Raw genomic sequence first — 26,631 nt, forward strand, 5'->3', positions numbered from 1 at the left:
CCCAGGTCCTCGTCTTCATGGGTAACCTTGCAGTTCCAACAAACTAATCTTAGGGAAACCTAGGTATGACTTGATTTCTATTTATTTTGACACGCAAGACTCACATTTGAGTCTTTGTCCCTGCTTTCCCATACTGGCCTTGCTTCCTGATTTCCTATTGAAGAGTTTGTTGCCTCTTCTTTATTACCATCTTGTTGCTCTACTTTAAAAGGATGTCCAAATCGCGGTATCACAAATTTACCTTTATAAATCCATGCTCTCTTACCTTCATCTCTTGCTGCCCTAACCTTTAACATTTCCTCCCTCTTTTCCTCGTGTTGTCTTACAGTTAAATTTTCTTATAGAAAAAAGCGAGAACCCCTCAAGAGATGCTTCTTACTTAGAATGATATATTTATCACGCAAGCTAGGCATGATGACTTCTATGGGCCTAGCTCTCTCACCATTAAACTTACCCACCCTCCATGCTTGACATATTTGTCCTTGCCATAACAACTTGTCTTTCAAAAAGTCTCTTGCAAGTTCAAGAGTACATTAATTTTTCCCATAGTCTTTCCCCCTTTTAATAATTATGTTTGCTGCTCTATTTTGTCTTTCCTTACCTTCTTTATCTTGCATGTTGTCAACCCGAATGTTTGTTTCTCCTTCCTTATTAGCAGAATTGCTAATAACTTGAGCCCAAGTTTTGGAAACTTTGGTGGAATCTCCTTGCCTTTCTTCTCTTGCTTTCTCTTCAACGTTGTCTATTTGGGCAATCGTTTTCCTTTTATCTTGCATGATTTCACATTCACCACCTATGTACTTTCCACTACACATTTCTTTATGTTTTGCACATCCACCTTCATGCGTTGCCATTCTGTTTTCTTTATCAGGAGAGCTTCCTGTAACAATGCCACTTGTTCTTTTAAAATTTTATTGCTTTCTGCTAAAGCCTTGTTCTCAGTTGTTATTATATGAATTTTATGATCTCTTTCCTACTCTTTAGCTTCTAAATCTCCAACCTTTGTTTTGCATTTAACAATTCTTTCACATAAAGATCAGATGACCAGGTGAGAGGTGTGGATGTGGGACTATAGAAGGCAAAATCATCAATGACTTTTTTCTTTAGACTTCTTGATGCCATATGCTTATAGAGAGGACTTGTTTGAGTGCTTATTGCGAAGGGCCCGAGTACTTTCCCTTTGAGACCGTTTTTTCCTTGTCTTCTCCCATTTTAGACGGGCTAGTCTTCGTTTTAAAATGCCACGATATTGTTTGGCATTGGCCCAAACCCACTTCCCAGCTTTAGCAGATGAGACAATTTTCACTTGCCCTAAATCATTTGTCTCCATAGGTTATGAAATTTCTTGTCCTGTTGTCATGTTTGAATGCATTTGCCATCCCAAGATTATCAAACTACAGATCCTTTCAGTCGCTTTCCCATTCTACACTCGAGGTAAGAATTACAACTCAATTGTCTCATTCTACACAGGTAAAAATTACAACTCAATTTGAAAATTTGGCACCTGATCACTATTGGTAGAAACCAAACCAATATTGCAACACTTGCTTGCCATTTTACTGTCCTCCGAGCTACATACCAAACTATATATATAATTTTAGTTTTTTATTGTTTTTATTTTAATTTAGCTATAATTACTTTTTGTATAAAAGACAGGTACTAAGCAGCAACACTGCATATTATACTTGTTCTAATAAAAAATAATTTTTTTTTTGAAAAAAAATATTAAATAATAAACCAATTTAAAATGATAATGTATCTTCACAATAAACAAATAAAACTCTTAAAAGTTTTAATTTTGTTACTCTATAAAACAATTTACCTTTAAAATTTTATATATAAAAGTTATAATTTTAAAGAGAAATAATTCTCTTAAATGTTTTAATTTTATTTATTAGTGGAAATTATAATTATAATTTTTTATATTTAAAATTTAAAATTTTCTAGGTTAAGAGGGCTCTCTATAATCTAGTATGATAATGATACTGTAAAAAGTTAGTTATATAAAATTTTATATAATGTAATGTTATGTTATATTAATTAAGTAAATATTAAAATTAGAACATTAAATTAAAATATAATAATTATATATAATTAAAATACAAAATTAATTTTGGACTTGATTTTTTTTAACATTTGGTAGATTCAAATTTAAAATGGATCTAGGCTAGTTTTAAAATAATAAGATTGAGAAGTTGTTTACAAATTAGTATAAGAAAGAATTAAATTTAAAATATAAATTTTACACTTGCAAAAATTATTTACATTAAAATAAAATAAAAAATAAAAAACAATTTTAAAGTAAATTTAATATATATATATTTTTTTAATTAATAACAATAATCATAACATTTTTTTTAAAGTTTTGGAAGACTACATTTTCATTATGTCCAATATATCACTCTGATGGATAGAGGGAATTAAACCAACTTCACATCGAATGCTTTAACATGACACCCAAGCATTATCTATCTAAAACCTCAACAAAAAATATTTTAATAAATATAAATAAATTATTTAAATTTATATTATAAAAAGAAATTAAACATAAAAAATAATTAATTTTATCACATATCAATAATAATAAATATCTACTTTTAATCGGCCTGGAGTATGCCGTAAAACTGCTTCTGCTTGGCTAAGAGCTCGTCTTCCTCGGACGTAAGGAAACAGGTTAACGGCCCAAGACCCAGAGGCATCTGGCAGGAGTGAGAGCCTGCTCCCGATTACGGACCACCAGCAGGGTTATGCCAGGTGGCGTGGTTTTCCTATTTAACAGTGATGAGTCAAACCCAGCATTCACGGATAGCAGCCAGAGATGGCTGTCCTCACTGTTGGTTTGACACCTGAGTTGATAGGTTTTACCACCTTCGGAAAAAAAAAATAAATATCTACTTTTAATTATAAATCAATAAAAAACATATTTGCTTAATCAATTCGTAACCGAAAAAAATAATGAATAATGATATATGTTTATGAATTATTAATAAGTAAAAAATTAATTATTTTTATTAATAAAAATAAATAAAAATATTAAAGTTTATTTTGCTTAATCAATTCGTAACCAAAAAAAATGAATAATGATATATGTTTATGAATTATTAATAAGTAAAAAATTGATTATTTTTATTAATAAAAATAAATAAAAATATTAAAGTTTATTTATAATTAATTGTATTACAAAGTGCTTTAAAATTTAGTATATTTTATTAATAATTAATTGTATTGCAAAGTACTTTATAATTTAGTACAAGAGAAATGTGGTCATTTAACATTAAGGGGTTTATACACATCTACATTATTAAAAAAAAACTTAAAAATAAATAAATAATTACTTTTATTTATGAAAACACTTTTAAAAAAAAATCTGTATAAATTCATCTTAAACCTTGATATCATGATTTTTAATCATTTAATAATATATATATATATATATATATATATATAATACAAAAATTGTAACCTTTTCTTTTTTTATGATACTTAATAAATTCAGATTTTAAATGAATATAAACTCAAAGTAATTGACATTACCGCCATTGTTAACAACCCCGTTAACAACCCCATTAAGACTGAAAACAGTATGGTGGGCAGCAAAACTTTTGTACCCAACTCAATAGCGCGAAACGAGGTACATTTCGCAATCGAAAATTTGAAGCGATCACAAATTGTCATCGCTGCTGAAGCCGGTTTTCCGTCCAGAAGAGTATTTTTATGTTTAAGTTCCCTTACCTTTAAGGGTAAGAATTTTCACCTTCTAAAATCTCCCTCAAACTAGAACCGAACCAAAAATTTCTTATGAAAATTGAAGATGATTGCTCATAATGTTCTCTGTAGTTCACATGGAAATGCCAAAAACTTCACATAAATGCAATAATAATTTGTGAAAAGTCATGGTAATTTTCTGGCCTCACAGTGCATTTTGAATGTGAAAATCTGTTGGTTCCTGTGCGATTTTAAACTTTTTCACTTCCTAAGCTTAATTTGGGGGCTACTTGGTGACTACTGAGTTTGTTTTCAGAATATTTGGTGTTGCTTTTTTTGTACTCACCTATTTTGGGATATTTGTGAGTGGCATCAGACATTCCCCTCTCCTGTTAGTGGCGTGTTTAGTAATTGACGACAAAATTCTCCCTGTGTGGTCAGTGAATACCACCAGGAGAAGGCATGCATGATTTAGGTACACCAAACCCTCAGCAATTTTTTCTCCTTTGTTGCCTAACGTGTCACCCAAATTGTGCATGTTTTTGTTAGTACTTTAAAGCAATGTTATTATTTAAATGCGAGTGTACATTGGGTATATGCACTTCATATACAGCATAGATGCATAGAGGTATCTAAAAATTGAAGTGCCAACCTCAATCTTTTTGCGCCTTTAAAGATTATTTAATTCCAACTACAAGGAAAAGTGCCCTTGATTTGTTTTTTTGATTCCTATGGTTGCTTAGTAGATATGGGTTAAGATGGATATATGCTAGTGTATTTATTGTTAGTATCATTGTTGCTATCTTTAATTTGTTTTAGATCCACTATTTTGTTTAGTATTACAGGCATTAAGCACTGAAGATCTTCCCATACTTGGATTATAGAATCCACCTGGCATCTCAGCACAGTTGATCACAACAACATGGAAACAGTAGATTTCAGACTCTCGGGGGCTGATTTTGACACCTAGCACTGTTCTGGGGTGCTTGTGCCTCCCAGCAGTATCGTCCATTCATTTATTTATTAGTGGGATCAAAATCAACCCAAACCTAATCGAGTAAATGCAATTAAAGCAAAATTTGCTTGATTTGAATTCAACCTCACTGCCTTTGGTTGCCTAAAGGCATCATTTTGCCCATTCTTGCATTTGTTAGTCTTTTACCGTAATAGTTATTTGAGTACATGGTGCACATACATTTGTATACATCTAACCTTAGTGGCTAGGAAAATTACATGGAAAACCAGGTATCACCAACATCTTGACAAATTCTTTCCACCCTCAACCTTTGGGCAGAATGATAATTTTTTAATTTGTTGCTCACAGTTCTTTGCTGTTGCTGCCCTTGGCACTTCTCAATTCTGTGCTCTGGATTTTTTGCATCCCTGGAACCAGACACCTCCATTGCCACAACTCTGCTTTTATGATAGTTAATATCTTCTCTATGCATGCAATTATTAGTAATTCCCCGTGTTATAATGTGAGCGGTATATGAACTTTAAATATATCTATCTGTAGTGGCACGCACAATATATAAGCAGAAACCATGCGTTTCTCTAATTGCAAACAGGGTATACGCCAAAGCGGTTATGTTCATGTATTATTTTGACAATCATATAAACACTTCAGGTTTGGAAGCTGCTATCATTTTATTACCTGTTCTTCTGTTTTAAGTCAAAATGCTTGGTAATCCAAAAGTCAGAGAGAAACTTGAACAATTCCTGATCTGATAACTTGGTCATAAACTTATCTTTTGCTTTCAACAGGAGCAATTTTTCTTCTTCATTCGCTGTCTCTCATGTGCTAGACATGTTTTTATATGCCTCGCAATAAACCTAGAATGGGCTGGCATATAAAATATATCTCCAGACTTAATGCTCCAAGTTCTTAAATCAACCGCTGAAATCTCTCCTCAGTTTTTATTGTGAACGGTTTTGCTGGGAGGAAGTTTCTTCCAATTTAACCACTACGAATACTCAATGAATCAAATGTGATAAAATATTGCTTGTCATGCACTAAGAATAGCAATTGGAGGGTTAAGATCCAGCTGGATTCCATTCTGCTGGTTCCATTATTGGTGTGTCCAGGTTATCACAATGATCAGTGTTGAGATTGTAGCTTCGGAGGTGATTTTACATGGATTAAGTGCCATGAAAGGCAGTGAGTCGCCTTAATTATCTCCTACGACAGTCTATTGATGAATTTCCTAAGTCAAGACTTTAGACGGCAATTTAATTTAATTGTTGGGTACCTTTTTATAAAAGGGAAAATAAGTCAACAACAGATTAAGTCATAGCTGTTGATCTCAATGAGTCGAGATCTAATCTCAACCGTTGAGATTAGGGATTTCGCTTGAGATTAGGGTTTGATCTTTCTAATAGAAGGTTCGAACCAAAGGAGATGTACATTTTGATTTGGCATGAATTGGGATTAAGTGGAGCGCAGTATTGGGCAGTGAGAGCGACAAAACGCTAGATCGAGCTAGCTAGAGCGAGATCGGGGCAAGCGAGATCAACAGAGAGGCTGAGTTTTCTCTTTGGCCGAGAGGTCAAGTTTCTTTGTATGCAAAAGTTTTCTGTTGGGTCGCGTGTGTGGGTCGTACAAGAGCGGAGTGAGAGAAAGAGGGCTGAGATCTTTCGCTGGGTATTTGCTGGTGCAAATTCTTGTGTAATTGTTGTAAGAAAATATTTATTTTGAAGCTGAATAAGAAGCCCAATGTTTGCTGGTTTTCCCCACATTGGGGTTTCTAGGGTATATCTGTGTTATTCTCTGTTGCATGTGATTGGTTTCGAGTATTTTTGCTATTGCTTCTGCTGTTTATTTGGTTAAAAACCTAGAATATTTGTTGTTTCAAATTCGATTAGAAAGCTTTGCTTATTTCAGATCTGTGATTATTTGTTGAGATAGTAAATTTGTAGTTGGGTTTAAAGAAATTAACATGGTACCAAAGCTCTAAACTTTGAATATGAAGCCAAGGATATTTGACACAGGTTTTAGAACAAAAAATTCAGATTTTATTTTTCAATCTTTTTGAGGGTTTTAACTTTTATTTTACAATGGCTACCAGTGTTTGATATGAGGATGTGCTTGAGGATTCTTCGAACTATTTGCAATGGAAGGTTCGAATCTCATCTGTTCTCAAGGAGAATAAGTTGTGGAATTTTGTTAATACAACAATGGTTCTGCCAACAAATGATCCAATTGCCCTTGATTTGCATGAGGTCAAGAAGGCCAAGGCGCAGAGGATTATTCTTGATGGGGTTAAAGATCATCTCATACCCCATCTATCAGAGAAGGATACTGCGAAAAATATGTGGGTTATGCTCACGAAACTATATTAGAGCAACTATTAGAGTCGAAAGATGATGCGTAAGGACAAGTTGCATGGCACAAGAATATCCAAGGGCGGGAGAGTGATGTCTTATTTGTCTAGGTTGATACAGGGTAGGGATGGATTAGTTGCTATTGGAGAGATGATTGTTGAGGAGGATTTAGTGCATATAGCCCGGGATCACCTACTCGACTAGGCGAGTCTTTGGCATGATTTCATCCAAGAGGAGATTCGAGAAAGTGCTCAGTGGGGAGATCAAAGGAAGAGGTTTGAAGAAGACAAGAACCTTGCACTAGAAATCAAGGGTAAGCAGAAGGCCAAGAAAGGGCCAAGCGAGGGGTCCTCTTACAAGGGTGAGAAGAAGAAGGATCTAAGCAAGGTTAAATGCCTTGCCTGTCATCAACTGGGTCACAACACTAGCTAGTGCCAAAATAAGAAGAAGGGAAAGCAAAAGAAACAGGTTATTGCTATTGCAGAGGTTTACAAGTTTGCAACACGGTTCGAGAATGAGTTTTTGCTTATTGCGTGTCTCTTGAGGCCAGTAGCCACCATCATGTGGTACGTTGATAGTGGGGCTTGTTGCCACATGACAAGAGTCAAAGAGTATTTCACCAGTTTGAAGGAGGAGTTGAATTTGTACGTAGAGCTCGGAGACGAGGCCAAGTACTATCCAGCTGCTATTGGCACAATCAAGTTTCAGAGGGAGTTCGACAAACCCTTGTTGGTGGCGGATGTGTTTGTATGTTCCGGGAATGGCAAAGAACTTGGTTTCAGTTGCTACCTTGGAGGTCAAGGGTTACATTGTGACCTTTGAGGAGCGTAAAGTGTATATTCGGCCCAAGAACTCTAAGACAATGAAAGTAATAAGGGTCAGGAAGGGCAACTTGTTTCGATTGCAGTTTGAGCCAACACATGCATTTGTAAGCTGTAGCCAAGGGATGGGAGAATTATGGCACAGGGGGATGGCTCATCTTCATCATGGAGCAGTTAATGTGTTCAAGGAGATAGTGATGGGGCTGCTAGAATTGAAGGTCGAGCAACATGAGGTGTGCAAGGGTTGTGCACTAGGTAAATATGCCAAAACCAATTTTTCGACACTAGGTCCAAAGGGATTTTGGATCTAGTACACTCAGACATGTGTGGGCCCATGTCAACAATATCCTTGAGTGGGTACTAGTATTATGTGACCTTCATTGACGACTTCTCTAGGAAGAACTGGATCTATTTCATGAAAAATAAGGACAAGGTTTCAGTAGATTCAATGAGTTCAAGTCTCTAGTTGAGAATCATACAAGGAGGAAGATCAAGACACTAAGGTCGGATAATGGAGGCGAGTACACATCCATTGCTTTCAAGGACTTTTGTGTGTAGGAAGGTATCAAGAAGGAGTTGATTGTTTTGTACAACCCTCGGCAGAATGGGGTTGCAGAATGAAAAACCAGGGCTATAGCTCCATTACCAGAATTTGCCTTTGTTTCTATGGGTAGAGGTTTGCAACACTACTATATACTTGTAGACTAGAAGCCCACACAGAGTGTTGGGTAGATTGACACCAGAGGAGGCGTTTATAGGGAAGAAACTAGATTTGTGACACATTCACATCTTTGGGTGCTTTGTGTATTGCCATGTTCCCAAGGAGAAAAGAACCAAGTTGGAGGCTATTGCAGAGAATGGTATCCTTGAGGGTATAGTAAGACTTCAAAAGCCTATCGTGTTTACATTCCAACTCTCAGGAAGACAATAGTGCATATGGATGTGAAGTTTGAAGAAGAGAGGACTCTTCGAAAGTCTGGCAGCATGAGTTTTTCTACAACTAAGGTTCAGGAGGAGCAGGCACCAAAGGTTGAGTCAACACATATTCCTCTGACTATAGTCACGTAAGTTGGTGAGTAGAGCAAGCAAGCCAAGCAAAGAGATCAGGATGAGGAATAGGAGATTCCTCACACCCAACCTCAAACTCTTGAACATGGAGAAAGCAGACCAAGTGGGTAGAGCAGACATTGAGAGAGGCCCAGGAGTATGTTGGTACTCCGAGATATTCAGTGAGACAAAGCAAGGCTCCTCAACGTTGTTTTGGGTATATGGCATTGATGAGTGAATTGATTGAGGCTGAACCTGCTAGCTTTTAGGAGATGTCTAAGCATTAGATGTGGATGGATGCCATGATGGAAGAGTATTCTTCCATCATGAAGAACAACGTATAGGAGGTTGTGCCACGGCAAGTGGGCAAGTTAGTGGTTGGCTTGAGATGGCTGTACAAGATCAAGCATGTTGTAGATGGCAACATGGAGAAGTTCAAAGCTCGCTTTGCGGCTAAGGACTTTTTGCACAAGTAAGGGATCGATTATGACAAGACCTTCACTTTAGAAGTCAAATACTCATCCATCAAGGCTATCATTTCTATAACAGTGCAGATGGGTTGGAGGATTCACTAGATGGACGTGCAGGTGGCCTTCCTCAGCGGTATTATTGAGGATGAGATCTACATAGAGCAACCAAAGGTTTTCGAGGTGCATGGGAGGGACTCCCATGCATGCAAGTTGAAGAGAGCACTGTATGGCTCAAGTAGGCTCCCTGGGCGTGGTATGCGCAGATTGACAATTACTGGCAAAGCGTGGGATTCACCAAGAGTGAGGTAGAACCAAACCTATATTACATTTAGGTAAAGGGCGAGCCTCTCATATTGGTGTTGTATGATGACGACCTGTTTCTCATAGGGTCTGAGGAGCTCATAGTGCATTGCAAGCGGGATGTTGCAAAAGAGTTTGAGATGAAAGATTTGGGGTTGATGCACTACTTTCTGGGGTTGGAGGTGCGACAAAGAGAGGGAGAGATTTTCCTTGGACAATGGAAATACACAATTGGGATCTTGAGGCGTTTCAGAATGGAGGATTGTAGAGCCATGGCTATGCCACTTGTGACCAACTAGAATAAGATTGATACTTCCAGATCAGAGGCAGTGGACCCTACCTTCTATAGATAGTCGATTGGCTCTCTCATGTATCTGGTCAACACCAGGCCAGACTGTTTTGTAGTGAACACACAGTCAGTTTATGGTAGAGCTTAAGCGAGTACACCAGGTCACTGCATTGGGTAGCTAGTCTTGCCTCAACTTGGGGGCTTGTTGAGGGTTTCATGAGCCTTGTCTTTGTCTTATCATCTTACAAGAAACCCTTTCTCTTTGGCCTTGACCTTTGGATACTCCAACACACATCAAAATCATCAAACCCTAGGTCTTGTGCCTTGTCTTGTAGGACTCTCTTTTTAGAAAGTAGATTGCTTCTTTGTGAAGCCTTGAACCTAAATTGTGCCTTTCTTCTTGAGATCCTACTTAGGTCACCTTGTTCATCAATATTAGAATACCAATCTCAGGTGACCTCTCTCATACCGGGACTCCTCCCATCGGTGAAAATCTGTAAAGAGTAGGGGATTTTGGCTGTGGTGATAGTGGGCCACTATCCCATTTTTGGCACTTGGTTTAGCTGTAGCCTTGTAGGGTCTCCTCTCCAAGTCCTACTAGATTTTGTGGCAATAGGCCACAACCCTTATCAAGTTAAAAGCAATCACCTTTATTATTGTTAGCTGCCCAATGTACCATTGAAGGCTATGGTAAAAATTGACAAAACTGTTTAGATAATAGTCATCAAGAAGTTTTCAATCCCTTACATTATATAATGGAAAATGTAACTTTATACACTAGAAGCACAATTGCTATTGCAAGCCTTTGCAAATAATGTTACTCTTTGAAAAAAGCTATCAATCTCTGCAACCCTACTCTTATCATTACTACCGAGTTAAACATTAATCACTATGAGAATATTTAAAAAAATTGTTGAGTGCACACAGAGCCTTTATAGCATTTCAGATTGTTAAAGAAACTTAGAGTGAGCATGAGCATTTTGTCATTAGAAAATTATTTTGGGCATGAGTTTTTGCATTCAAACAAAGTGTCTACCCACATTTGTCGACCATCATGTCTGCCTAGTGGTCTCGTAAGAACTGCTAAAAATTGCTTAAAAAAACCAACACTTGGCAAACAAAAATTAGTTTTAGTCACCATACTGCAAACTAGGGTGCCATCGTTGTCTACAATGTTGCATATTTCACCTGTACTAAACAAATCACGTGAAATTAATCACTAAAAAAACACCAATGCATGCAAATTTGCACCCACCATTAAAATATAAATCATCATGTGGTTAATCGACATAGAAAGGGTTATGATAGAAAAATGTAAAATGTCACAATATAATATATTTAAGTTTATTATATAAATATAGGCTATCACATGGTCTATAATGCAATGCTAGAATAATTATATAATAACTCTTATTATGCATTAGGGACGACATAGGATATTTTCCCTCATTTATATGACAAAATTGTTGTTCATGTTGCATTGAGACAACTCAAAACCACCTAGAAGCACTAACGAAGCCCTTCAGAGCCTTAACGATATTCCTAATACAATGTGCCTTAAACAAAGACAATGCTACAATGGTTATAACCTAGCTGTTTACATTAAAAGAATGGTGAACATTTCGATACAAAATGGGTACTCTAACTATCAATAAAAATTCCTCTTCTTCACTTATGTGTTGTTCCTTTTTCTGGTGTTCCTTATGGCATGGGTAGGATGGACTTTTAGGGTTGGAGGTAGACAGGTCACAAGTGCAGGTTTACTTCATCAGTGGGCCCAAGTGCTTTTGGAGATGTTTTATGGGGTCTAGAGGAGTTCACTTTCCATATTCCATCATCAAGATTGATTCCGCATAACTTGGTTCTCGCTCCATTGCATTTTGATATTTAGCGTAAAACAAAGTTATTATTGTGCCTAACTCGACTAATTACGCTTAAGATGGCATTTTGAGAGGAATACTTGATGGAACACCTCAGTGTAATAGCTTGTTGGAAATAGAACAAGAAAATCTACAAGATGGGATGGTTAGAAGTGATTTTAAGTGGCCCGAGGAGGCATGGTGGACAATTTACCATTTTCCCACATTAAAAATATATTTTAATTGAAATAAAAAGAGGAAACTGTGCTTAGTGATTAAAATAATAATAAAATAGGAGCTCCTAGAGGGGTCCATTAGATCTATAAAAATAGGAGGAGGAGGCCATTACAGGATATCTTGGATTTGTGCATAGTCTTGATGAGAGTTGGAGAATCTAGTTCCCAGCTACTATAGCCCAGGACGGAAACCCTCGGGTTTGCTAGTGGGTGTTGGACGAAAACCCAACACTCTTGAAGAGATTTCACTCATAAATCTCACGGTGCTTCATTGGAATTTCGGAGAGAGCAGGTTTGCACCAGTGTTCTCACCGAGCCATCTACATCATTGCCAGGGTCATACATCATTTTGGTCACAAATCTTTTTCTGGGTTTTGCTCCGCTTGGTTGGCAAGCCCAAGGTTCCACTACTCCTTCAAGTTGATGTACTCTTTCCAGTGGATTAATAAAATGGCTCAGTGATTTTATTGACGTTTATTTGTGAATCAAATTGCTAGTTGTGTGTTTATTTTCAATTATTTTGTTGTTTAAGTTCATTTGTGGTATCGACTGTCAAATTTTCCATTAGGAATATTACAGTGTTATCAAAGTTGGTCTTCTTGCCAGCCTGAGGGTTTATTGAAGATCGATTTCGAGAATTCTTAATTTGTTTGCCAAAGTAATTTGTTGCAGGGGTTCGAATTACTGTTTGAAAGCCAATATTCAACCCAATATTATTGATTGGTTAATTTTTTTTTTTTAAGGGGGGCAACCATTATTTTCACCAAATATTTAGCTAAAGGTCCATTACTTGGCCAAGAATTAAATTTTATAAAGTCAAATATTTGGTTGTGTCGAATTATCCAACCTTTACATTTTGTGAAGGTCGTGGAGTATTATTTAGGGCCGTGGAAATATTATTAAAAAGCGGCCAAGTTTAATATTTCGGGTGACGACAATTCACTAAGGGCCAAATATTATTTACCTTTACACTTTGTGAACGCCATGGAGTATTATTTAGGGTCGTGGAAAGCGTGGAACAACAGACCTTTCACCAGAGAGGTTCATAATATGCTCTAGCAAAGGCATCCAAGAGACTTGCAAAAGGAAAAAGAGGTGGGGAATTGGCTTTTCGCACTTGGGTTAGACTTGAAGACTGGAAGATCAAAAGGTGACCCTCTCACATTGGAAGAGCTGGAATGCTATCTTTCCAAGGTGGAGCAATTTGATTGGAGTTTAAATTGGGCTCTAGAGCCAGCTATGCTTGCATTGGTACAAGCCAGATTCTTGGAGCACCCTGGTGAGAGAGTCAAGCTTATAATTGCCTCTTGTTTCAGTGATATTTTGAGGATAGTAGCACCCTTTCCTCCCTACAATGATGACATCATGAAGAGGGTCTTTCAATTGATTGTAGAGTGCTATTCAAGACTGCATGACACCCAAAGCTCAAACTTTGATAGAAGGCGTGTGATCCTAGACACTATGGCCAAAATTAGATCTTACATAGTCATGCTTGATCTAGAGCAGGATGATTTGATCCTTCAGATGTGTCAATTCTTCTTCACCAACATCAAAGAGCATCACCCTGAGGAGGTAAAAGCCAACATGCAAGATATCTTATCTTCATTATTAGTTGAAGGTGACATCATTCACAAACAACTGCAGGCCAAATTGTTAGTCATTTGGAGGAAGACACAAGTTGTCTCACTAGCTGCCTATGAGCTAGCCAAAAGGGTGGTTGAGAAAAACATGAGGTTCTTTAGAAGGCAGCTAACCCAGGAGGAGTTGCGGAGGATTTGTGGTGACCAACCATGCAACAAGAATGAGCTGAGGAGAAAAGGTCTTTGCTTCATCTGCAAGGAACCTTGGGGACTTGACCACTCATGCATAAGTGACACCGAGGAGATGACAGGGGTAGATGAGGAGAAGAATTTTTTGACTTTCAGGATGAGGATTCTTCTTTTGTAGTTGAGTTCATGGGTACTTACGAGGACACCTCTGAGGAGCTTGGGCAGTCATGGGGAGTTGTTGACAATAATGCAGAGATGAAACCATGTTTGATAGAGGAGATTGATGAGCAACAACTTATAGTGGAGCACAATGCACATGATGAGCCATCTTTGGAGAGTCAGCTAGTGGCTCATGTTGAGCCCATGATGGAGGATGAGCAAACATCCTTGGGGCCAACCATTGATGAGGAGCAAGCAGATGTACAGACAACCACTAGGGAGGTAGTATTTGCATACATTGGTCATTAGGAGGTATTGAGACCTATCAGGACAATTTTGCAGGTGACAAGTGGACCGGTGGAGCATGGAGTTTCCGGTCAGATGAGGGAGGCTCTTTTGGAGATAGTGGTGCATCCATCTTTGGGTCTACCCATTGATGAGGTGCAGGTAGATGCAGTGGTAGCTAGCAAAGCTGTAGTATTTCTAGGCAACAACCCTCTCTAGGGGTACATAGACAGGGAATGCAGCACCAGTTGCCCACCTATAGGGAGAGAGGCAGGGATCCCTAGACATATTTTATTGATTGGTGGGGTAGAGCTGCATGAGCTAAGCATGGTGCAACATGATGGACTCGTTTGAAAAATCAGTGACTTGAATCCTATTGCAACAACTGGAAATAATTCTCCTAATTGTTAAATTAATTTTAACAATTTATTTACTGTGTGCTACAACAAATATTGAATCAATCACACTGCAACCTACACAAATAAACTGCGGAAGAAATAAATACTGGAAGAAATACTAGCACACACACATAAAATGACAGTTATTTTTGGACCAATGTCCCCGGAAAAACCCAACTCGGGAAAACCGGTGCAGCAGCTGAGGGTTTTATTATTATGCAGCAGTGAAATAATCTGAGTACAACTGGATGCTGAAACTGGCAATCCTACAGAGAAAAACTGGTAAGAAAAATCTAGTGAGGAATTTCCTCACTCCACAAGCAAATTCGGGCTCTGACCTCAACTCAAATTGAGTCGTCCAAACTGGCTCTGTGCAGTTACTACATCACCCTAGCACAGTCCCTTTTGCACTCAGTTTGAACCAACTTTTCCTCAAGTCGTCTGGTTTGTTGCTGTCTGGGAAAATGTCTCTCCTAGCCTTCGGAACCTCTACCTAGCTTCTAGCACTGAAACTCTGCTTTTCCCCAGCAGATTCGAAATTGCCTCTAGAGGCTACTGCGCTGCTCTGCGTTAGCCTCACTGTGGCTCACTTGCCTCTCTGCAAATGCACTCACCGAAACTGGAATCCTTCCTTCGGCTTCACTACCCCTGCCCCTCTCTCACTGCTTCGATCTCAGTGGCTTTCCCTCCGACAACTGATTGTTGCTACTCTGGAAATCGATCCGCTCATGAAATCAAACTGCTCAAGTGTATTCTCCAAGTGCCATCAACTTCTTCTTATAATCCTCTATTGAGACTTCAATGACCAAGATTAGATCTTAGTCGATGGCTAGGATTAACTTGAAGTCGATCTGTGTGATTTCTAGAAGGTTCACACCATAACTTAATTAATTATGATTAATTAGTCATATTCCCTAAGTTTAGACTTAGGAAATATTTAAAAAACGACTAATAATCTAATTAAGTCATTTCTAGGTGGAATTTCTAGAAACGATTTATGGGTTTTGGAGATCTGATGTATTCTAGCCTCTCCACAAAATTTTGTGGCTAAAACACATCTGTTGCTATAGAAACTAACAACTTGTACCATGTACAAGTGCTTAAGCACTCGATCCTTCCCGTGAGATGGATTGGCGGGAGATCATGAGTTGGTATCCTGTTGGTGGCACGATATTCTTAGTCGAGAGCATAGTGCAACAAAGACTCTTAAACATGAGGAGTACTACACACTCTAGTTGGCGGTGGGAGATAGGCCAACAACTTTCCAACATTTCAAGCGTGGGACCGACCTTGGTCTATGCCAAGGGTTGGAATATGTTGATTTTGGGTAGCATCGGATGTGCTCTAGCCTTGAAAATTGGTGGAGAGGCTAAGGCACATGAGATCTCCAAGACCCAGAAATCATTTGGAGAAATTCCACTCGGATGAGGAGTTATTAAAATAATTAATATTTTTAATGGGTTCCTAAGTCTAAACTTAGGAAAATAAAAATATTAATGTGTATTAATAAAATATGGGTGAGAAAGTTCTAAGTGACGAGGATCAAGCCAGTTCTAATCTTAGCCGTTGATTAGGAATTTAATCTCAGCCGTTGATTCGTCAACAAGAAAAGTATAAGAGGAGGCTTGAGGGTCAGTTGGAGATACATCAAGTGATCAAAGAATTTGATTTTCTAGGGCGAGGTTTGCTGAGGAAATTGAGTTAGTGATCAGAGTTGCAGTGAGGGGCAGTTCAGCAAGGGATTTTCATCCGAGGCTGAAGAATACATAGCAGAGAGGCAACGTAGTGCTGGGAGAGAGAGCGCAGGTCCTAGAAGGGCTGATGCAAAGGCCGAAGAGCTGACGCAAAGGACGCAAAAGGCTGACGTTGGGCGTTAGAGGTAGCGCTAGGGAGATTTTGTGGGGCAGACTGGGAGCAAATCAACAGATTCTGAGCTGGGAGAGGGTGACGCAACTCCTAGAGGAGTGACGTAGTTCCAGAGTAGTGCTTGGAGCAGCTTTTGCTGTCCGGCATAGGGAACAACCATAGTCGCTGTGGTGTTTGATCATCCGCTTGCTGATTTGTTGGAATATCTGTCTCCGGGTAGAGGTACTACTGCCAAGGGTATTCTATTGTGTGAGCCATTTCTGGCACCCTAGTTGTATTCACGAAATCTGCTTAACAATACAAACCCTCTATATGCTGCACCGATTTTACCGAATTGGGTTTTTTCGGGGACAATTGTCCAAAAATAACGGTGTCCCTTATGTCATTGTATCAGTTTATTTCAGTGCATGATCTGTATATTTGTGAAGGCTGCAATAGTGTTTACTTCAATGTTTATGCAATTAAATAACTTGTTAATATAAAGAACAAGTAGGAGATTGTAAATCAGTAATTGCAGGAGGGCTTTCTGATGTGTTAGATTCAGGAATTTTCATAGACTAGAGAGAGGTGATGAGTTGGTACGTGGTTAATGGAGCAGCATTCATAGCCGAGCTATAACACAACCAGAGCCATGGAGCATTGATGCTTGTTCTTAGTGGCTTTGCGATCCAGGAGGATTTGTTGATGACATGTTTAGTTAGAGTTTGGTTTGGGATTCGAGCATTGAGGGGTCCGTCCATGGTGGGTTGACATAGAGACATAGCATCATTTAGTGGTTTGTATGGGATCCGGGCATTGGGTTTCAGTTGCATTGGCCCACCAGACTGGTCCACAAGTTTGGCTTGCTTGAGGGCAAGCAATCTTGGGGCGGCAGGATTTGTGATGTTCCTTTTTTCTGGTGTTCCTTTGGCATGGGTAGGATGGACTTTTAGGGTTGGAGGCATACAGGTCACAGGTGCAGGTTTACTTCATCAGTGGGCCCAGGGGATTTTGGAGATGTTTTATGGGGTCTGAAGGAGTTCACTTGCCATGTTCCATCATCAGGATTGATTCCACACAACTTGCTTCACGTTCCATTGCATTTTGATAATTCTTGTAAAACGAAGTTATTATTGTAATGACCCATTTCGATTTATAAGCAGAAGGGTACTAGCATGCGTACGAGGTATGCATATGATAACTAGATATGCATACATCGCATGCCTTGCACTAGTATACTTATTAAATAATTATGAAAGATGTTTAAATGAATTATAAAGGGATTAAGTACCTAAATTATTAAGAAGGGAGATATTACCTAAATTTCGGCACTCAAAACATACATTTAAATATTTCATAATTATTAAGGTTATTGAATAAAATTAATACTTTCAATCTTACTAGTGTAAAAATTGATAACCATAGCATTAAAGTTTATAAGTTAATTATTATTGATGTATATGTATAAATATTTATTATATTTAAATATTATAATTAGAGTTTTAAACATTTTAATATTATAGTTAAATATTATAATCAACTCCCCACTAATATATTACATATCCTCACCTTCTTGCTATGCGTAAAGCATATAAATCTCAAATAAAATCTGATGAGGGTGGTGGAAGAGGGCCATGACCGCCTAGGAAGGGGTATTTATCCGAGTACGCACAGACGCCTGGAGGAGGAGAAAATTGGTTTGCTATGGGGGTGAAATGTGGTTTGGAGGAGAATTCAATCAGAATTGGAGATTTGAGTAACTGTTCTTGAAGCTTTTGGGCACGGGGGCCAAAGTTCTTCAATTTTGACGTATTCTAGATCTGGGTATCGAGATTGTGCCCAGATTGGCAGGGAGGATTTGGTCATTTTGGTAACGGGAGCAAATTTGGAGCTACGACAACTCATGACCGACTTCAAATGCGGAAGCCAGGTATGTATCTATGTATTAAATCGATAAATTCCTGTTTAATTTGCAACTGTTAGAATTTAGGGATTTAGTTTTGGTAAGGTCATTACAATTATTTTGCCTAACTCAATTAATTACGCTTAAGGTGGCATTTTGAGAGGAATACTTGTCAGAACACCTTAGTGTAATAGCTTGTTGGAACCGGAATGAGAAGATCTACAAGATGGGATGGTTAGAAGTGATTTTCAGTGGCCCGAGGAGACATGGTGGTCAATTTACCATTTTCCCACATTAAAAAGATATTTTAATTGAAATAAAAAGAGAGAAATGTGCTCAATGATTGAAATAATAATAAAATAGGAGCTTCTAGAGGGGTCCATCATATCTATAAAAAAAGAGGAGGAGGTCATTACAGGACATCTTGGATTTGTGCATATAGTCTTGATGAGAGTTGGAGAACCTAGTTCTTAGCTATTATATCCCCAGGACGGAAACTGTAATAAATAAAATAATGTAAAATAATGTAAACGATAATAATCATAAATAATTATTAGCTAATCAGTGGTTAGGTTGAAGAGGCATGTCTAAATGAGACATGACTCTTCATGAAGAGACACTTGCCTGATATATAAGCAAGCCTCTCGTTCTCATTTGTAAATCATTCATTCTTATTCTTATTCACACATTTAATATATAATATTTGTATCCTCATGGATATCTGGATATTCCAAGTCTTTTGGAGTAATTAATCTGTAGAAGGAACTTTGTTCGCTTCATTTGGTATTAGAGTTGTTTGATTCTTTGGCTGCTTCGACGCTGCATAAAGCTCGCTCTCTGATCTAGGTCTTTGACCATCGAAAAATCGTCAACCTTGTTGCCATCTTGATTGAAGCGTTTCACTCAAAAATTGGGAGTTTCTCCTCTTTTCGCTATCAGGCCTTTGGCCATAAAAAAATATTAAAAAAAAAAGTCAAAAGAAAAAATAAAATAGATTATACATTCGAAAACAAATTATAGAAAAAAAAGCAAAAAAAAAAAAACTTACCTGTGACTGCCTCTAAGTGCAGCTCGTTGAGTCGCCGCTCCCATCAATTGCCATTGCCACATTTTCATAGCTGCCAACGACTCAGACTAGTTGCTTTCTCCACCGCTATCTTGTCGACTTCTCGTCCACGACAGAGCCCCATAGTCAACGGACCAATTGCAGTCCAGACACCATCGTCCAGTTGTACAGTTCCATTCAGTCCACGACCATACTCCGCTGCTGATCCATTCCTCTTCCACGTTGCCGTCCCACACCCTTGGCTCCCCCGTATTCCCGCGACATCTGCTCTCGTGCTCGACAACCCAACGCCATCTGCAGCGGGCTTCTTACTCGGCAAGAAGTCGCAGCTCTCAATAACCCAACCCCACACCGCACACTCCCGCTGCTCCCTTCCACCCGCTGCTACCGCTGCTCCTCTGTTCCATCACATCTAATTCCAATAGTGCATCTTAACCCCGTGGCCTTCTTACAGTCATCCATCACGTCCTTCCATTAATCATACGATTTCATAAATTAATGTATGTGATTTAAAATATATATAATTATATTATATAGTTATATATATAGATATAAATATATTATATAAATTTTATATAATTATAATTTTATAATATATATAAATTAAAATTATATAATATATATAATTTATAATTATATATTAAAAAAATTACTATTATATAAAAAGAAGAAGAAGAAGAAAGAAAGTTTGTTTTATATATATATATATAAAAGGGGGAAATATTTGGAAAAATATAATTTAAATAAAAAAAAGTGATTTAAAAAAATGTTTAATATTTAAGAAGTAAAATGGAGACTAGTAATGAAAGGTTTCCTGAAACCTTTGGTAAATGTGTTGATACATTATTTAAAATCAAAGGATCGCTCGCAGGAAGAGATATCATAATCTCTATCAGTGTTGCTGAAACAAGTAATTATATTAGTCCTAAATGTGCTAACCAATTGGTGATTCCTGAATCAAATATAGTTGAAACAAATATTTTTGGCACATGTAACAAACAATACGACATAAGCAATCTACACCTAAATATTGGAGATTATACTTTTACCTCACAATTCACCGTGAAAACCTTATGTTTTAACGATAGTGACATTGTTTTGGGATTACCCTGGATGGAAACTCTAGGTTCCTTTATTCTAAATACAAAGAAGAAGTTTTTAACATTTTCTTACAAGAAGAAGAAAATAACGCTCCAAGATTTTACACTAAAACCAAATTCAGTAACACCAGAAGATATCTCAGATATTTCAAAAGTAATGTCTCAAGAAGGTAAAAAGGTATTACAAAATATGCAAAAAGAAATTGACAAAATCAATGTTGACAAAAATGAAGAAGTTTCTCGATTTAAAAACCATAGCGAAAAATTATTGTCGCAAATTAAGAAACTTAAGAAGGATAAGAAGTCATTAGAAAACAAGGTACAACAACTTATCGAGAAAGAAGCATCAAATGTAGGAATTCAAGTTGATGACAAAACAACAAATACCGATTCAGTGAATGTCACAACTCAGGAAGAAGACAAGCAAGTTGAAGAAAAGACGTGCTTGGATGTTGCAGTTCAAACAATGAACTTCCCAAGAGAATGTTCCATAACCAACTCAACAACATCTTCGCCAGAAAAAAATATAAAAATTGCCACATGCCCAATAAGGAAAAATCAAACCAAAAAAGTTCCCTATCGGCATCCGAATCATGAGAATCGACAAATCAACCACGCTATGTATCGGGACCATTCAGACCAGAAACAATAAACTGATGTTCCAGATAATAGTGATGTAATCTCACCCCAGTCTTATGCTAACAAGTCGTTACAAAATTCCAGTGATCATAATACTACACAGAAAATTAACCTGGGATGGTTTGATCCCTTCTCAATGCGACAATTTTGTTTGTCACTTAGAAGATCATATTAGCATGTATCGACGAAGATGACTGTTCCGAGACAGAAAGACTTTCGAAGCAGAAAAAGAGATCAAGCCTTTTTCATCGACAAGCTTTGAAGACAAAGCTTTTTGAGGAAGAAGGCAATGTAACAAATAAAATAATGTGAAATAATGTGAACGATAATAATCATAAATAATTATTAGTTAATCAGTAGTTAGGTTGAAGAGGCATGTCTAAATGAGACATGACTCTTCATGAAGAGACATGTCTAAATGAGACATGACTCTTCATGAAGAGACACTTGCCTGATATATAAGCAAGCCTCTCGTTCTCATTTGTAAATCATTCATTCTTATTCTTATTCACACATTTAATATATAATATTTGTATCCTCATGGATATTTGGATATTCCAAGTCTTTTGGAGTAATTAATCTGTAGAAGGAACTTTGTTCGCTTCAGAAACCTTCGAGTTTGCTAGCGGGTGTTGGACGAAAACCCAACACTCTTGAGGAGATTTCACTCAAAAATCTCATGGTGCTTCATTGGAGTTTTGGAGAGAGCAAGTTTGCAGTAGCAGGTTTGCAGCAGTCTTCTCACCAGGCCATCTACATCATTGCCAGGGTCATACATCATTTTGGTCAGAGATCTTTTTTTGGGTTTTGCTCTGCTTGCTTGGCAAGCCCAGGTTCCACTATTCCTTCATGTTGATGTACTCTTTCTAGTGGATTAATAAAATGGCTCAGTGATTTTATTGGCGTTTATTTGTGCATCAAATTGTAGTTGTGTGTTTATTTGCGATTATTTTGTTGTTCAAGTTCATTTCTGGTATCTACTGTCAAATTTTCCATTAGGAATATTACAACTTATGAAAATCTTAAGACCAAACCCAACTTATTTATCTAATAGTTCCAATGGGCTTCCCAAGATTCACATGGTTACCTTTGTACAATCTTGCTAAGTATTTAGCAAGTAATGTCCAACTATTTATTGGGCACATTGTTTCCTTCAACCAAGATTTCACATTTGTTGTGGAAAAGATTGAGGATATTCAGGTTGATGATGATGACATGCATCTTAGTGTTGATATAGGATTGTCATTGATGTCAACGCAAGCAGCGCCGGGAGATGCCCTGCCTTTGTTGACCAAAATGACATGGAAATTCATGGTTCTTCGAGTTTGACTCATCCTTGTTGGATTCTCCTCATTGGGTTGATTCCTGTGGTATGTAGCATGCCACGAGAGGCCTCATGATTTGTGAGTTATGCTTGTTTAAAGTTGAAAGACCAAATTTGTGGGTAATAATCCCAAAAGAAGATGATGTGGCAATCCTTCATTGGCCAACATATCATCCACATCAAGGACGTTAGGCTTTCATCAAATTTTATGACTAACACATTTCTTGAAGGGCCTTAAAGACTATTTTTATATTTACAAAGGGTCTTTGACTTCAAAGAAAAGTCAAATCCTAACTCCTATAAGGTAACGACTACATCCTTGGGCTTCATGTTAATTGAAATTTAAAAAGAGTATTTTCCTCCTTGAATCTCTCCAACGGCTTACCTATTGAAGCCCCTCTTCATTCAAAAGAAAAACTATATAACAACATTCTGTTAGCTCTTACAAGACATGTACTTCAATGAAAATATCTTGTGACATTTTCTCTGAGATTTTCGGCCCCTGTGGAGACATTGAAATATCAAACAAAGAGGGTTTTTGTATTTGTTTTGGGCTCAGGGATTCGTTGGTTCATCTACAGGTTAAAGGATATTCCTGAGGCTCGGCCTCTTGTTTTTGTGGGCTTCCAAGATCAACAAGTTACATAGTTATTACAAGGTCATACAACCTTCCTTCTGAAGCAAACTGTATGCCATATAACTTGAAAGAAATTTCTGAAGAAGGTCTTGTTTCTACGTCTTGCTGAAAGGCTAAAACTAGTCCAGCCTTATTTTTCTTAGCGTTATCTCTTATGCGGCCTTGATCTATTGAATTTGTTGAAATGTGTAACTAGGTTCGGTCTTCATAAGGACATGTAATTATGATTTTATGTAATGAGATGTAAAGAAGAAAAATAAAATTATTATATTGCTTGCTTCATGGGTTTCATGAGCAAGAGATTTTATTTTTGAGTCAAGACTCCCATTGAGAGTCTTTAGGAATTATTTGTCATCTAGTCATAAAATGTTAGAGTCATTGTCATGTAATGAGGTCATGTTACACTTTGTATAAGGTCAATCTTGTTTATGTAAAGTATCCTCTAGGACCTTGTCACTTATCCTCTTCAAGTCGGCCTACAACGATGGAAGAACTTGCTAGAAGAAGTTGGCCTAACTACTTGTGATCATGTTGGCCTATAGGACATGAGATAAGGTGTATATATAGCCACACTCGGCCTCACTTAGAGGCAAGTAACTCGACAAGAATTTGGAGAAGAAAAGTGCGAAGAAGAGGCTACAAAGAGAAGTGCGAAGAAGGCATAAGAAGGTTTCTTTTGGGCATAGCGAAGGAGAGATTCTTCTGGGCATAGCGAAGGAGAGTTTCTTTTGGGCATAGCAAAGGAAGGTTTCTTCTGGGGACAACGAAGGAAGGAATATTCTGGGGACAACGAAGGAAGGAATCTTCTGGGGACAACGAAGGAAGGGTTCTTTTGGGGTGCTTGTTCTGGGAGACCGAAATAGAGATCAAGACTAGAGACAAATTCTCTAGGAGAAGTCGAGAAGAAGCAGTGTGAAGACTAGAGACCTCTAGGAGAAGCCGAGAAGAAGTAGTGTGAAGGATAGAGACCGAGTTTCTCTAGAAGGAGCTGAGGAGAGCAGTTCGAAATCAAGAAGAAAGTCGAGAAAGGGAAGAGGTAGAGCATCAAGGTTAGTGACAAGGTTCTTGGGAGGATACTAGAGTCAAGGGTCTTTGTCATGGTCTTGATACTCATCAATTGAAGATCTAGAAGAAGAACTTTGATCTAGTTTTCCTCTTAAGAGGTGAGAGGTTTTGGCCTTGGCTAACAAGCCTACACATTGTGTCACTTGTCTTTTATTGTGCATATTGGTAATTGCCTTGATGAAAAGAACACAATAATAACATAACGAAGTAAAATACTATAAGCTAAGAAGTATAAGTATATCACAAGCAATTATCAAGCAGAGAAATCTTTTAACTATTCATGCCCTAGATTTTTCAACATGGTATCAGAGCTTAGGTGCTGAAGTCAAGAAGGGGCACTCAATCGAGAAGACATAAAGTATTGAAGAAGGGTAACAAATCCAAGGGCTACCAAGGGCAAGATCTACAAAACCCTAGATAGAAGAAATCTACACCAACAAGAGTCTTGAAGCCATCTTGAAGAAAGAAGGAAGACTAGAACATTCGAGAAGGATCGTGAGTCAAGCTCTCTCTCATCAATCCCTCAAGAAGCAAATCCTCTATCAACATCAAGATTAAAGAGGAAGCAAGCAACAATCACTCAAGTAAGTCTACGACTATATTTGATAATAACAAAATGTCTTTTTGCAAGGAAAGCAATAAATTAGTTGGGGCTACAAATTACCTTGCATGGAAGACAAGGACAAACTTAAATCTTATTGAGAATGAGGTCATGGATCACATCAAGGGGTCAATAACCCAACCTCCAAAGGAAGATTACTCAAGCACATGCTAGATTCATGAAGGGAGAAGTGAAAGCTAAGAGGATTCTCATAGAATCTATAAAAGACTCTCTAATCCCATATGTATCAAAGTTGGAGACTACAAAAGCTATATATGACAAACTGGCAGAGTTGTTTTCTGTAAGTACTGCAGGAGAAGTAATCTCATTAAGGCAAGATCTCTACAAATTGAAATTGTCCAAAGAAGAAGGAATAACTTTATACTTCATGAGGATATCAGAAATTCGAGATCAACTACAAGAGCTGGGAGAAGTCATGTCTGATAGAGAGATGACCACAGTGGTACTAAATGCACTACCGGAAGAATGGGGTAACTTCACTTCAAGTTTATATGGGAAGAAAGAGATTACTCCATTTCAAGATCTATGGTCACTCTGTAAGATTGATGTAGGATCAATGAACAAAATCAAGCATACGCTGCTATGACAAGAAGAAAAGAGAAATTTGGAAAGTTTGGTCCTTCAAAGAAAAGAAAAACATGGCTAAGGTAAGATGCTATGGTTGTCAGGAACTTGGGCACTATAGAAGAGATTGTCCTAAACGTAATAAGGATAAGAGGAATAGGGAAGAAGCCCATATTACTGAGGAAGTGAAAGAACTTGAGACAAAGAGGCTTAAGAAGGAAGAAGTAAAAGATCTCTACCATGAATGAGAGGATCTTCTTCACTAGAAGGTACTTTCCAATTGAAATTAATAGATAAGAAGCAATATAAATAAGATAGGATGCATTAGATTAGAAAAAATAGCATCATGATAGAAGCATTAGACGTAAGAACACCTGACATGGGAAGCAGAAAGAATGTCTAGAATAAATTCTATTGACTACAAAGAATAAGAGCTCTTGGAAATCTCATTGAAATCTCAAGTGATACTTATAGAAAGAAGTAGAGGTCATCATCGACTGGGATCATCATACAATAGTCAATAAGGAAACATCTGCTGGGTGAGGATATGAAAGATCCTCAAGTTTCTCTCATGGAATCTTTATTAAAGGATTCACCGATCTAGAAAGGAAGCAAATGTTTCATCAGGTATTCCAACTCGTGGGATTCAAGGGTTGATGGTATGATAACATAATAGTGAAGTAGGTCTAAAGGATAAAGTTCTTTCAGATGAAGTTGCTACAGGAGGTCTGGATGACCCAATGAAAAGATGAGGTATGTATGCTTACATAGGATATTATGAAAGTCATGTCATATGGTTGCAGATAATATGGATCACTATTTCCATCTTGGGAAATATGATCAAAAGAAGAAGGGATCTCCTCCTATGAAAGATTGCAGAAAAGCATAAGTCACACTAGATGAAATCAACATAATATGTTCTCATATGAATCATGAGGAAGCTGACTACAATTGAGGAACTCTGATTGGAAGCTCCTGGGAATGAAGTGTGTGAAAAGAAAGGAAGAGATTATGAAAATATGCAACAAAGGTAGAAGGCATTCAACATCCGAGACCAAGAAGAGTTGACTAGAATATCTCCCAGAAAGATATGAAGACTCTGATAGGAGTCGGAAAAAGATGGAGACCCTTGACAATGAATATCTTTAAGAGATGTGTCAACATACATGCAGGATGCTGATACCTATAGGAAGATGTCATGATAAAA

The 26,631-nt window shown here is 37.6% G+C and overlaps 1 long non-coding RNA gene across 1 annotated transcript in view; it reads left to right on the forward strand.

The window, feature by feature from the left end:
* Positions 1 to 6,039: 6,039 nt before the first annotated feature.
* Positions 6,040 to 26,631, forward strand: part of LOC149244319 (uncharacterized) — a 301,816-nt gene continuing 281,224 nt past the window's right edge. Inside the window, exon 1 of the long non-coding RNA XR_016246727.1 lies at positions 6,040 to 6,250. This is a non-coding gene — a long non-coding RNA (uncharacterized LOC149244319). The remainder of the gene's footprint in view (positions 6,251 to 26,631) is intronic.

The sequence above is a fragment of the Pinus tabuliformis genome, chromosome 8 (genome assembly GCF_031772625.1).
Source record: "Pinus tabuliformis cultivar Carrire ecotype Pingquan chromosome 8, CPIR1, whole genome shotgun sequence".
NCBI lineage: Eukaryota > Viridiplantae > Streptophyta > Pinopsida > Pinales > Pinaceae > Pinus > Pinus tabuliformis.